The sequence below is a fragment of the Macrobrachium nipponense genome, chromosome 18 (genome assembly GCF_015104395.2).
Source record: "Macrobrachium nipponense isolate FS-2020 chromosome 18, ASM1510439v2, whole genome shotgun sequence".
Classification (NCBI taxonomy): domain Eukaryota; kingdom Metazoa; phylum Arthropoda; class Malacostraca; order Decapoda; family Palaemonidae; genus Macrobrachium; species Macrobrachium nipponense.
Genome location: NC_087211.1, coordinates 87,042,239 through 87,057,238, shown reverse-complemented (window position 1 = coordinate 87,057,238; position 15,000 = coordinate 87,042,239). Strand labels below are relative to the sequence as shown.

The window sequence follows — 15,000 nt, the reverse complement described above, 5'->3', positions numbered from 1 at the left end:
ATATATATATATATATATATATCTATATATATATATATTATATATAATGGCTACCGGTTAATACGCCTATTCCATGTTGCCTAAATCGTAATAGATCCTATACTAAACTCTATGTGCGTTTATCAATATAATACGGTATGATAATAGCCATCGCTATTATGACCGGTATTAGAGAAACTTTGCCGAAAAACAATTCGGGAGAGAGAGAGAGAGAGAGAGAGAGAGAGAGAGAGAGAGAGAGAGAGAGAGAGAGTTACAATGATTACGATGCCTCAAAGACTTGTTAGTCCATGCTAATTATTAATAGAATTATATAAGGCTGCTCATCAGAAATATTCCAGAGAGAGAGAGAGAGAGAGAGAGAGAATCAATACGTATCGAATATATATGACGTTCGTGTCGAATTGCAAATAGCGGTAAACGGGTATACGGAAGCAATTTCTCATCAGGAGGTACAAGTAAAAAAGATGAATATCGATTCTTAGTGGTTTTCACGAAGGGCTAAACACAGGTATGTAAAACGCAAAGAAATAAAACTAGTTCATATTTCATGAGACTGTCAAATTTCATAGTCGTATGAGCTACAATAACTTTCAAGATATATTGCGGTAACAAAAAATATGTTTAGCCATGATTGCTGCAGTTGTGTTAGTTATTACATGTAATGTATGTATATTGTATGTACGTACGTATGTATGTATGTGTGTATAATATATATATATATATATATATATATATATATTATCTATATATATATATATATATATATATATATATATATATATCTATATTATATATAGGGGTTCATAAAGTCCCAGTACCAATACAAGTATTTATTGCTCAGAATGGTAACTGGGACTTTATGGACACCCGGTATATTTTTTTTTTCGGAATAGAATAAAGAAATGATTAAAGAAACTTCCTTTACTGCATACATATGAATATGTATACCATTTACAATATTCAGACTGATAAAAGGAACAATAATTTTTTTCCACTTCTTTCAAAATACTATTTATTGGAATTTCATTGAAACGAACTTCAATTATATTTAAGAACAAATAAATCATTTCGCATTTACTTAAGTCTCCATTGTAACAGAATATCTTTTTATAATTAGTCGATCAGTATTTCTGAAAAAAAAAACAAAGGCTTCAGGAAAATATTGATCTAATAAGCAGTTATTATTTCAAAGTCGCGATATTACTAATAAGACCTCATTTATTCTTATTATTGATTGTTCTTTATCAAGATCTATTTCACTTTCCCTACAATATTCTTTATAAGTATGTATTTCAGCATGTCGGCAACATTCTCTCTACTTCGGGTTCTCGGTAATATTCATAAATGAAGCTCTATTCTATTTTTCCTCATATTATGCATAATCTATTTTCACAGTAATATCCTTTATAAGGCGCGAAAATTGAATTCTCTCAGTATATATATATATATATATATATATATATATATATATATATATATAAACACATCTATATATATATATATATATATATATATATATATATATATATATACATACTATATATATATATTATATTATATATATATATATATATATATATTATATATCTATCTTTCTTCTAAACTATTTCCTTTCAATGGCACAATAAAATTCTATTTTTCTCCTCCGTAATATTCTTTGTTACAGTTATCTGATGCACAGCATGTAAATAATTGCTTACAGAATTTCGACCGAGCTTTAATATTCAAAATACCTGTTTTTTTATGCATTGCGAATATTAAAACTCACGAATAAGGCTTCCTTACCCTTTGTGAAACTTCTATAAAACTAATGTGTATTTCTTTATTCTCATGTTATCAATAATTTCATCCGTCTGCCTAACCACAGAGAGATATATATATATATATATATATATATATATATATACTATATATATATATATTATATTATATATATATATATTATTTCAAGACTAAAAGGGAGGAAAACCAAAGATGTATAAGTTACAAACTTGTCTGGCAAGATTAACATAAATGATTACACGAATGTATATATATATATATATATATATATATATATATATATATATATATATATCTATTTAATTGAGAGAGAGTTTCAGAACATCCAAGCGGTGATCTGGAATGAAATATTTCAACTTGAACAAATAAATTTTCAAGGAACGTGCTCATATTCCTGACATGGCGGTGAATGCTGTTAAAAATAACATAAATAAACTTTTACTCTAAGATTCAACCTACCAATGCAGAGGAGCATAACAAAGGCGCGCTGTCAATCACATGAAAAACGAGTTATTTTAGTTCTCCGAGTTCATTTTACCTTGATAAAATGGTTCAATACATTAATTAAACTTGACATTTATCTGGGAATGGTCTGTTAAGGGAATCATTCTAAAAGGCAATTCTATGAATTCATGACCTCGTAACAGCACTTGTATCATTACCAGTTCAAACTAATTCAGTTGAAGTTGTAGAAAAGCTACAAGGAGTTAAAGGCTATATAGAAAATAACACTGTATCATCTCTACGATTATACTTACCCCATATTTATTCCTCTGATATTATTGTATGAAGCTCTGCCGTGTTCTGGTAATAAACTATTTAAGAGAATTTTCACGGTCTAGTAACAATGGTTTTCAGACGCTAACTGGAATTCAACACAAAATTGACAAAAGAAGCCAGATTTCAATGGATGAAAAATTTAACTGCCCTCCCATAACCATGTAACGTTATTTATATATATATATATATATATATATATATATATATATATATATATATAGATATATAGATATTATATATATATATATATATATATATATATATATATTATTATCTGATTCCACTATTTAACGTCTTAATAACATTATGATACAGGAATTCAAAGACTATACACCCCTACGTCGCACGTTTAAATTCAACTATTATATACCATTAAGTTACACATTCAAATTCAACGACTATATACCAATAGGTTACACGTTTTAAATTCAAAATAACAATATACCATTGCAATTAAGTTACGAGTTCAAATTCAACGACTATATACCAATACGTTACACGTTTTAATTCAAGGGTGATATTCCATTAAGCTACCCATCTAAAATCAACAACTGTATAACATTATTTTACACGTCTGAATTCAACGACTACGCGTGTATGCCAATAGGTTACACGTTTAAATTCAAGGGACTATGTACCAAGTTAACAAATTTAACTAATCGTCTTTTACCAAAACATCTCATTACCACTGACTATATATCAAGTTACTGGTAAAGATCTTATCTCTCATAGATACTCTCAAATTCCAACTGCAAATGAAGTCACACTACACTCTAATAAATTCTCACAATATTTAAGTGGGCGACCTAATCTACATCTCTACATTGGATAAAAACTTTCTCTACATAAGATGAAAACTTTTTAAGTAAAAAGGTCACTGTCACTTTACTTAAATCATACCTCTCGGGTCTTCCGGAAACACTAGGAATTGCAAAAAAATAAAAGTTGAAGTTATTCCTGTCTAAATAACTCATGGGTGGGGGGCTAAATAAACTGCATATAAAGGGGGGGAGGGGGGGGATATAATACCTCGCAATATAATTAATGGGGGAAAATATAATACTTTACAATATAATTAATGGGGAAAAATATAATACCCTGAAGTATAATTAATGGGGAAAAATATAATACTTTGTAATATAATTATGGGGGGGAATATAATACCATGCAATATAATTAATGGGGGGAAAAATAAAATACCTTGCAATATAATTAATGGGGGAAAATATAATACTTTGCAATATAATCAATAGGGGGGAAAATATAATACCTTTCAATATAAAACGAAGTTCAACTCTAGATCAAAGAAAAACCATTTTACAGTAATAAAAACACGTTGTTCGCGTTTGTCTTGAGGGTTAAGAAAAGAAGAAATGATGGGGCAAATATAACATCTTTCAATATGGAGCTAAGTTAAACTCCTGATCAAAGAGAAACCAATATCCAGTAATAAAAACACATTCTGCGTGCTTGTCTTGCATGATTAAAAATAATAAATAAAACACTGCAGTCAACCATATTTATTCACATAAAATTAGTTGTCAACAGTGGTTATTTTTTTTTAACCAAATACCAGCATGACTGACACTTTGTCAAATAATCTGACATACAGCAAAAATGACATGAACACAAGAGCTCTAGATATTAAATACAGAGACCTCCGGAGTGTTTCAAAAGTATAGGCATGAGTGATAGGACGAAATTTCGGAAAAGTAAAGGTCTGTAAAAATATATATTTTAATAAATCCATTGGGAGACGGGGTGGGTTAGGGGTGGGGGTGGGGGGGAGGTTCTGGGAGCTGTGGGGAGGGAGGGGAGGGTTTGGGAAGGCTCCTGAGGGGTTGGCGGGGGGCGGGCGATCTAGGAGGACGTATTGAGTCGTTATTAAAAAAAACGAAGGAAAGAAAGTGTTTTGGGGACGGGGGGTTTGGAAGGCTCCTGGGGGAGGGGGGGGGGGTGGGGGGGGAAGGGCGGATCTAGGAGGACGTATTGTGTCATTAAAAAACACGGAAGAAAAAAAGTGTTTTTGAATGAAGGAAAAAAATATGTCACTTCTCACCACTTGAGGCTTATTATAAACCACTTTGCCTATCACGCACCGATGAAAAAAACGAAAACTTTTTGCACTCGGTAAATACTATATAGAGTTATTTCAAAACTCCTCCAGCGGCATACGCGAAATACATGAAATTGAAGAGTAAAAGCTATCCGCAGTCAAAGAGGGAATCACATATTAGGTGCAGCCGCGGCAAAATTGCACAAACACTTTTACTTGTCAGAGCCTCAACATCAAAGAGAGTTCTTTTTTGTCTTTTTTATATAGCCAAGGCAAAGTAGAGAAAACTAGAAGTAATTCCCACAGCAGAAATAGAAATGTATCGGACGTGCTAACGTCAAAGAAGGACTATTTACTGACCACAATCACGGCAATGGACGAAGGTTCAACTATCGTCGACAATTTCAACCACGGGAAATAACGCACAATTGAAATTTACAGCAAAAAAAAAAAAAAAAAGTTAAAACAAAGAAAAAATGTAATAACAGACGAAGACAGTCACGACTATCAGATAGGAATGTCACCCGTTGGTAAAGCCAGCTACACCTATGACATACAATCTTTACCAACCTATGACATTAAATCTTTACCAAAGAGACTACAGAAAAACTCCGTACATTTCTTCAGTGGGAAGCCACCCACTGCTATAAAAATAACTTATCAAACAATCCTAAGAACGTTTACAAAAATAATGAAAGTTGTTTTACTTAAATTAGTCCATCTACACCCCTTTAAGCAATGAAAGTTACTACGGTTAAGTTATATTTCCTCCTTAAAATAACATTTAATATAGAAACTTAATTACATATAAATAAACGGAGTTTATTATAAATTTATCAAGCAATGCGACCTATAATGATAACGCTTTGTTTGTGGGAAGAAAAACCAAACAAAGCAAAGACGTAAGTTCCTCCAGCATTGTGTTCCTTGCAAAAGGAGAATCCTTTTGGCCTCTGGAACACAAACGGAATTCTCCTTTTGGCCTCTGGAACACAAAATGGAATTCTCCTTTTGGTCTCTGGAACACAAAAGGAACTTCCTTTTGGCCTCTGGGAACACCAAACGGAATTCTCCTTTTGGCCTCTGGAACACAAAAGGAATTCTCCTTTTGGCCTCTGGAACACAAAAGGAATTCTCCTTTTGGCCTCTGGAACACAAAAGGAATTCTCCTTTTGGCCTCTGGAACACAAACGGAATCCTCCTTTTGGCCTCTGGAACACAAAAGGAATTCTCCTTTTGGTCTCTGGAACACAAAAGGAATTCTCCTTTTGGTCTCTGGAACACAAAAGGAATTCTCCTTTTGACCTCTGGAACACAAACGGAATCCTCCTTTTGGCCTCTGGAACACAAAAGGAATTCTCCTTTTGGTCTCTGGAACACAAAAGGAACTTCCTTTTCCTTTTGGTCTCTGGAACACAAAAGGAATTCTCCTTTTGGCCTCGGGAACACAAAAGGAATCTACCTTTTGGCCTGGCGCTGGAACACAAAACGGAATTCCTCCTTTGGCCTCTGGAACACAAAAGGAATTCTCCTTTTGGCCTCTTGAACACAAACGGAATTCTCCCTTTGGCCTCTGGAACACAAAAGGAATTCTCCTTTTGGCCTCTGGAACACAAAAAGAATTCTCCTTTTGGCCTCGGGAACACAAATGGAATTCTCCTTTTGGCCTCTGGAACACAAACGGAATTCTCCTTTTGGCCTCTGGAACACAAACGGAAATCAACAAAATCAATGCTCAGCTTTCAGCTTTGGATATAAATATCTCACTATTAATAGCCAAAGTTGGGCATAATTCACATAAAGGAAATCTTTGCCCTGGTCACGCACAATGTCGAGCCAAGTATGACTGCACAAAATAACGATATCATCCTACTTTTTTTATTAGTTCTCTGTAAAAAAAAAAAAAAAAAAAAAAAAAAAAAAAAAAAAAAAAAAAAAAAAAAAAAAAACTTGAGATGGCTTCGACTGTCCGTCCTCACTTTTTTTTCTGTCCGCCCTCAGATCTTAAAAACTACTGTGGTTAGAGGGCTACAAATTGGTGCGTTGATCATCCACCCTCCAATCATCAACCATACCAAACTGAAGACCCCTAGCCTCGGTAGTTTTTATTCTATTTAAGCTTAACGTTCGCAATAATGGTGCGTCTGGCAACGACATAGGACAGCATTATACCGGTACCACCGCTGTACAGAAAACTCGATTGTGCCGAAGTTTTTAACACGTTTTCCTTCACAATTCTTTTCCCTGATTCCTTCATGCTTGAGGTAAAGGAAAGGTAAAGGGAAAATGCTTCAAATATAAGCATTTCCTGTTGGAAAAATTAAATTAAATCAACGCGCATAGCACATAAGGGAAAAAAAATAAGAGAAGAATTGTGGTGTTCTAGCAAACCACGGCATGAAACGCAGTTCATACAAACCTCACACGACAGGTATCATACGAAAATGTTGTATGATTATCAAACACAAATGTAAGTTTTATAAACTCAAATGCTGTGTAAGTATTATCAAATACTGTGTGAGTCTTATTCGGTATAGGTGAAGGCCGAAACATTTATGCTACTATGACAAAGAAAGATCAGCACACTGTTACACGTCATGGATAAATAAAGAGTATTTTTGCAGTTAAAGTGGCGATGCAAAAACAAAGGTCATCAATACTGTCAGAGGGAAGATCAATTTTGATTTAACTTTAAATTTAGATCCCTGCAAACAGAGAGAGAGAGAGAGAGAGAGAGAGAGAGAGAGTCATATGATAGTGTGAGGCAAGATTAATGAAATTTACAAAACTAACATAAAGTAATAATGAGAGAGAGAGAGGAGATGGACGCCCAGAGAGATGAGACTGCGAGAGCAGGGAGAGTTACGACGAGGCGCCGCGCCTGAGAAGAGAGAGAGAGAGAGAGAGAGAGGCAACAACGCACCCGGACAAGGCAGTTGCTAACGAAGGCTTCTCTCCAGCAGAGAGATACAGGGCCAAATTAATAACAAGTTTGCTCAAGAACTGAAAAGCCAGACAAAGTTTTTTCCAAAAGATACCAAAACTAATTTGCTTGAAGGCGATTCGATCCAATCCAGAGAACAAGAGAATAGGAATAAGAGATTAGGAAAGATTATCCACCTGTCATTTCACTGCTGCCAATCAAAGATTAACAAAGTTAATCTTTGAGCACCAATAATAATCTTGATCCTTTGGTCAATATCCTTAGTGGGGGGAGAGGGAAGTGGGTGAGGGGGGAGTTATATTATTATTATTATTTCTAAAAATATAATTCTAAGTAGCTTGTTTTTGCTTTTACTGGAATAACGTTTGACAAGTTCATCACAAAATTATTATTATTATTATTATTATTATTATTATTATTATTATTATTATTAGTATTATTATTATTCGGAAGGAGACCCTCTCGTAGGCATGTTTGTAAAAATGACTGCTGCTTCTCAGCACTATTACTCTTGTAAAGAGTCTTCTCTATCTTTCTGATGGACGGCTTCTCTCGTTGTTGCTTAGACTGGCGAGCAACGCACCAAAGGGCATGGTTAAAATTCGGTTGAGTCATTTGATTTAATATTGCTTATACAACTCTCTCTCTCTGAGAGAGAGAGAGAGAGAATTGTATAAGCAATAATAAATCAAATGATTCAACCGAATTTTACCATGCCCTTTAGTGCGTTACTCGCCTCTAAGCAACAACGAGAAAGCCGTCATCAGAAAGATAGAGAAGACTCTTTACAAGATTAATAGTGCTGAAGCAGCAGTCACATTATTATTATTATTATTCAGAAGATGAACCCTATTCACATGGAACAACCCTACAGGGGTGCCACGGACTTGAAATTCAAGCTTCCGAAGAATATTAATGTGTTCATTCAAAACAAAAAAAAAAGAAATTAAAACAGAAAGTAACAGGAAAAAAAACGAAGTAACAGAAAGTAACAGGAAAAAAACGAAGTAACAGAAATAACAGAATATACAGAAAGGATTTATAATATCATATAAATTGAAAAGTTTTAAATAGATATGCAAAAGAAATATAATGAAAAGACAGATATTGCCCCAGGGCAGCAACGCTCAGGTGAACGAGCCCATATTGACGTCACGGGCAGGGCCAATGACCCCAGGGCCTGTATACGTCGGAGATGACCTTATGGTCCAGAATTGGCAACCTCAAAGGGGCCACTTTTTTTCCCCCAGAGGTTTTTGTCGTTATCTTTGAGTTGGAGATTTTCAACTTTTTTTTTTTCATTTCAATAATAATAATAATAATAATAATAATAATAATAATAATAATAATAATAATAATAATAATAATAATAATCAATCCGAAGGAGTGTTTAAACTTTTTCTGAATTCCGGGAGAGAGTTTCATTTTGGAGTAATAATAATAATAATAATAATAATAATAATAATAATAATAATAAGTAAAAACTCGTCAGAAAAAAATGACCAAAAGTGACCTTTCCTACTTCATAATTCCATATTCATAAGGATAAACCTTAATAATGTATGAATTGCAACGGCATAAAACAAAAAATAAAAAATAAAAATAAAATATGACAAAAACAGAAAAGTCAAAGCTGGGCCTTGGTACCGTGACACACATGTGAAATAAATTTATGCATATAAGAAAATACTGTATTTTATTACAAGCTCATATGTTAACCCAGATAAAAAAAAAAAGTCACAGTACATGTACTAGTTCTCATTTTCATTTTATACTGAAAACCATGGAAAAAATATGTTCCATTTTTTGTGTTTTTATACAAATAGTTAATAAAAGAAAGAGAAGAGCAATGGATGGTAAATTACTGATTATCTTTCTCTTTATTTGTACCATCTTTTAAAATATATATTTATTTTTTTATTTAATATCATATAATATTCGATATAAAAAAAAATTCGTTACTTGGACTTTTTTACTGGCAGAATTTTCATCAAATATATAATATATATATATATATAATAATATTTTATATTCATATATATATATATATATTGAAGTTTGCAGAAAAAAAGTTCAAGTAACGAATTTCTTTATGCATTTTATAACTGTAGTTCACCTAACTGCGATTATATCCAGACACTTTCTTTTAAAAAATAAATGTAAAACTCAACCAAATATCACATAAATTAGCTGTTTCCTACACTTACAATCTTCTTTCGCATGCTAAACTTCCTAAGAATTTGTTCTAGATCTGAAGCATTTTACATGATTTATATTATATAAAACATAATTCTGTTTTTATGTCATACTTTTCCTAAAATAAAATATGGCCAACAACGACATACTTTTTATTATTATAAATTCACCGAATTCTTTCATACTATCAACTTGCAGACGCTTTGTTAATTTTTAAACAAATGTCAATAGTAGCCTTGTTTTTATCTATCAAATTCCTATACCTTTGTTCTTTTTTTAAATAAATGCGTACTAAATTCCGAGTTTTTATCTAACTTTTAACTTCCTAAAGCTTTGTTCTTTTTAGACAAATATTCTCTTGTACGTTAATTATTGTCTATAAACTTCCTAACGCTTTGTTCTTTTACAACAATTATTCGCTAATACCCGTTTTTATCTAACTTTCAACTAGGGGTTTGTGCTTTTAAAACAAATATTCTCAGGTAACTTTACTTTTATCTGTCAACCTCCTAACGCTTTGTTCTTTTACCACAAATACTCACTAATATCCGTTTTTATCTAGATTTCAACTTTCTAAAGCTTTGTTCTTTTAAAACAAATATTCTCGGATAACTTTACTTTTATCTGTCAACTTCCTAACTCTTTGTTCCTTTACAACAAATACTCACTAATACCCGTTTTTATCTAACTTTCAACAAGAGGTTTGTTCTTTTAAAACAAATATTCTCAGATAACTTTACTTTTATCTGTCACCTTCCTAACGCTTTCTTCTTTTACAACAAATATTCACTAATATCCGTGTTTTTATCCAACTTTCAACTTCCTAAAGCTTTGTCCTTTTAAAACAAATATTCTCAGATAACTTTTATCTGTCGACTTCCTAACGCTTTGTTCTTTTTAAACAAATACTCGCTAATTCCCGTTTTTACCCAACTTTCAACTTTCTATAGCTTTGTTCTTTTAAAACAAATGTTCTCAGATAACTTTTATCTGTCAACTTCCTAACGCAAAGTTCTTTTACACAAAATATTCGCTAATACCCGTGTTTTTATCTAACTTTCAACTTCTTACGTTTGTTCGTTAAAAAAAGGGGGGGCACTAGTACCTTTGTTTAGCTTTTATGTAACACAGCTTCCATCTTGTTCACAATAAAATACGCACTCATACCTTTGTTTAGCTTTTATGTAACTCAGCTTCCTAACTCATTGTTCTTTTACAATAAATACGCACTCATACCTTTGTTTAGCTTTTATGTAACAGGCTTCCTAACTCATTGTCACAATAAATAGCACTCTACTTTGTTTCTTTTATGTACACAGCTTCCTAACTCATTGTTCTTTACATAAATCGCTTCATACCTTTGTTTAGCTTTTATGTAACTCAACTTCCTAACTCATTGTTCTTTTACAATAAATACGCACTCATACCTTTGTTTTTATCTGAATATTTTTGTTTTGTTTTTATCAAACTCACATTTTTAACTATTTGTTCATTGAAAACAAATAGGCATCTATACCTTTGTTTTTATCTAAATTATAGCTTTGATTTCATCTTTCTGTAATGGGCATTATGTCTGTCCGTCCGTCTGTCATTCAATCACGGCCAAACGGCTGGTCCGATGGGCATGAAAAACTTGGCAGGGTTATAGTGAGACCCCTAATGATGTTTATGGGTTTTTTCCTTAGCCCCCGGGTTTAACCGCCCCCCATCCTAAACAAGCAACTACCGCCGGGGGTGGCACCGTAAGCCAGAAAATTCCAGGTCGAAGCGACACCTGGTGTTAAAACGGGCAATCTTACTATGATGGTCGTTATGCCTGCTAGTCTAAATAATTATCTTAAAACAAATGACCCGACGAACTACAAAATACTGATTAACTTTTCTTCTTCCTTTATTTATTGTACGACCTTCCTGTGCTTGTTGAACTTCCTAACGATTTCAAAATTCGCTCAGAATTCTTTTAGGTCGAAAAGGTCACTTAACAAAGGTCCCAATGCGATCGGGTGAAATCGCAAAGGCTGCAAAACTATGAAAAACGTAATAAAAAAAAGGATGCAATTGTAACGATTCAAAGCTGAAAGTATAAAAACTTAATAAAGAAAAGAACAAAAGGACAGGAAAAACTCCTATATTGTAAAGGAATGAATGGATCAAAGTAATTAAATTTGGATAACAAGCTATTGGGTGCGATGTTAGGATCAATGAAACCGTTGTCTTGAACTACAAACTTAATAGAAAATAAAAAAGGAAAAAACATTTCACAGTGTAAAAAAAAGTGACAAAGTTCAAAAAAAATAGAAAAAATTGAAAATAATTCGCATTCACTTATAAAAAAAAGTAATAAAAAAAAAAGAAAAGTAAACGGCAAGGAAAACTGTTCCTATATTGTAAAGGAATGAATGGATCGAAATTTTAATTAAATTTATAAACAAGCTATTGGTGCGATTTGGTTAAGGAGTAAATGAAACCGTTGTCTTGAACTACGTCTTAATAGAAAATAAAAAAGGAAAATATGACATTTCACAACTGTTTAAAAAAATAGTGACAAGTTCAAAACAAAAATAGAAAATTGAAAATAATTCGACATTCACTCCATAAAAAAAGTAAAAATTAAGAAAAGTTAAAAACAAAAATGAATGAAAAAAAATAATGTTCACGCTCCAAAAATTAAAAGAAAGAAAATAAAAAAAAACGAAAAGAAAATAAAAACGTTCATCCAAAAAAAACCAAACAAAAAACTAACCAAAAGAAAGAATATTAAAAAAATAAAAGAGAATAGAAATATAAGACATTAATTCCACAAAAACTTTTTAACCAAAACGAGATATTAAAAAATAACAGAGAATATATGAAATACTGCCATTGGAAAAAGTAAAAATAAAATAAAAATGAAATAAAAGGAAATCTTCCAATTGTTTAAAACGCCTTCCACTTCAAAACAAATTGCTCGGCCCAGTTCGTTCTTGAATGAAAGCCTCGATGCGTATCCGTCGTTCGACTGAGGAGTGTAACGACACATAACGAACTTCGATTTTCCCCTTTTAGTTCGTCGTATAATTTTCACACTAGACGGAGCAGACACACTCTCTCTCAATCTCTCTCTCTCTCTCTCTAACATTCATCAGGCAAATAGGTTACCAAAGACGATTTGAGAGCCTAAACAAGTATGGCTTAGAAACACGACGATTGCGAGGACAACTAATAGAAACATTCAAAATACTGAAAAGCATAATAAAAGTAGACAGTAACCTATTTACGTTAAACGTAAACCAGACAAGATATAATGGATGGAAACTAGAGCTGAAGAGATACGACACATCTCATTGCGGAAACTTCTTCACATACAAGATATGTGACACGTGGAATGAACTGCCACCAGAAGTTGTAAACAGCAACAGTGTGGAAGAGTTTAAAAGAAAGGTAGACAAAATCATTAGGACACAATGAATGAACAGTAGAACCTGCTCCTAAAGATATGTGAGCACACGATGTCTCCTCGGATGGACTAACAAGTCTTTGAGGCATCCTAATCCTTGTAACTCCTTGTAACACCAGAAGTTTTAATTTTATCCGTTGTTATCTTTCTGTCTTTGGTGGACTCAAATTTAGTTTTGCATAAAATTATCTAACCATTTGATCTCTCTCTCTCTCTCTCTCTCTCTCTCTCTCTCTCTCATAGCGTTTCCAGATATTCAATTCGGAAGGTATTTTTACGTGGCTAGGCACCAACTGGTTAGCAACGGGACCTACAGCTTATTGTGGGATCCGAACCACATCGAGAAATGAATTTCTATCACAAGAAACAAATTCCTCTGATTTCGCGTTGGCAGAGCGAGGAATCGAACCCTGGCATTGAGGTCGGTAGTCGGGTATAAAATAAAAAGACTGACAATCCATGATTTTTGGAAATGATCAAATTCATTACGAACATAGGTTGAGCCAACGTCAGTCTGAAAATGAAGATTATCATCACTAAGGGCAGCCGTCATCATCAAGAATGGGATACGTTATAAAAAAAAATAATAATGATTAGAAAATATAAAAAGTAAATAAATACGATACACACAAATATATACATATAATTATTCTGATTATGCTTAAAGCTTACCTACGGCAACTACCTCCCTTTCCTTGTAACTGCCCGCTCGAGAGAGAGAGAGAGAGAGAGAGAGAGAGAGAGAGAGCACACTACAAAGGGTTGAACGAGGGGCTCGTTCTCTATAATCGAGGAACGACTGTTTATTTTACAGCAATAAACACGCAGCACAATATAAGTCACCAATAAGGCAATAAATTATTCATCGGGCAATCCCATTAGCTATGCCAAGAGCGAGAGAGGGGTTAAATTTATACCACACGTCGAGAGAGAGAGAGAGAGAGAGAGAGGAGAGAGAGAGAGAGAGAGAGAGAGAGAGAGAGCTTTTCGACCAGCAGGAATACCTGTGGTTGTTCATAAACATTTCATATGCACGGAAGTGCTGCTTGCAATATATTGATTTCGGGCTCTCTCTGCTCTCTGTGTGTGTGTGTGTTGTGTGTGTGTTGTGTGGGTGGTGGGGGGGGGGGGGCACCACGAGAAAAGGTCTGGGGTAGCTGTTCATACTGAAATAAAGGATACTGTAGCAAGACAAAGGCTAATTTGAAGCTGTCAGAGTTATTCACGTGACATAGAGCATATTGAGAGAATACAAAGGAACATTTGGGGGAAGAACACAATACAAACTTGATACAAAATTGGCATCAAAATACAGATTACAGCTTAGGATACCATCGCAAATGAAGTGGCAAGAACTTACCACAGATAATTTAATGATACATTAAAAAGTTTTAATCCCAACCAAGGGATACCAAAGAAAGCCGACGAATGCAGTTGGATACATTTGACTTTCTGGGATACTATAAAGAATAAAGGGATACACTCGTATTCCTTCATTGATAAACACCGAGCCTGACATAAGACAGGTGTCAAATATAACTGAGAGCTATTTGTTAGGGCCCATTTGGAATTATCGGGTAATTCCTAAAATTCCTAACCTACTTAAACAAGACATTATAGGCAATGGAGAATTTTTAAAAATGAAATGTTAAAATGTTAAATTTAAAAGACCACAGGCACAATACGCATCTTCTCTTACTTGTATCATAGGGCATCTTTACTGCAGTATTGTGGAAATACTACAAGTTTCATTTAAATGAAATTCATGATCTACAAATGCTTTATATAATATATATATATAAT

The 15,000-nt window shown here is 33.3% G+C and overlaps 1 protein-coding gene across 1 annotated transcript in view; it reads right to left on the bottom strand.

The window, feature by feature from the left end:
• Positions 1-15,000, bottom strand: part of LOC135196701 (uncharacterized) — a 750,202-nt gene that overhangs the window by 27,117 nt on the left and 708,085 nt on the right. The gene's annotated exons all lie outside the window — the stretch shown is intronic.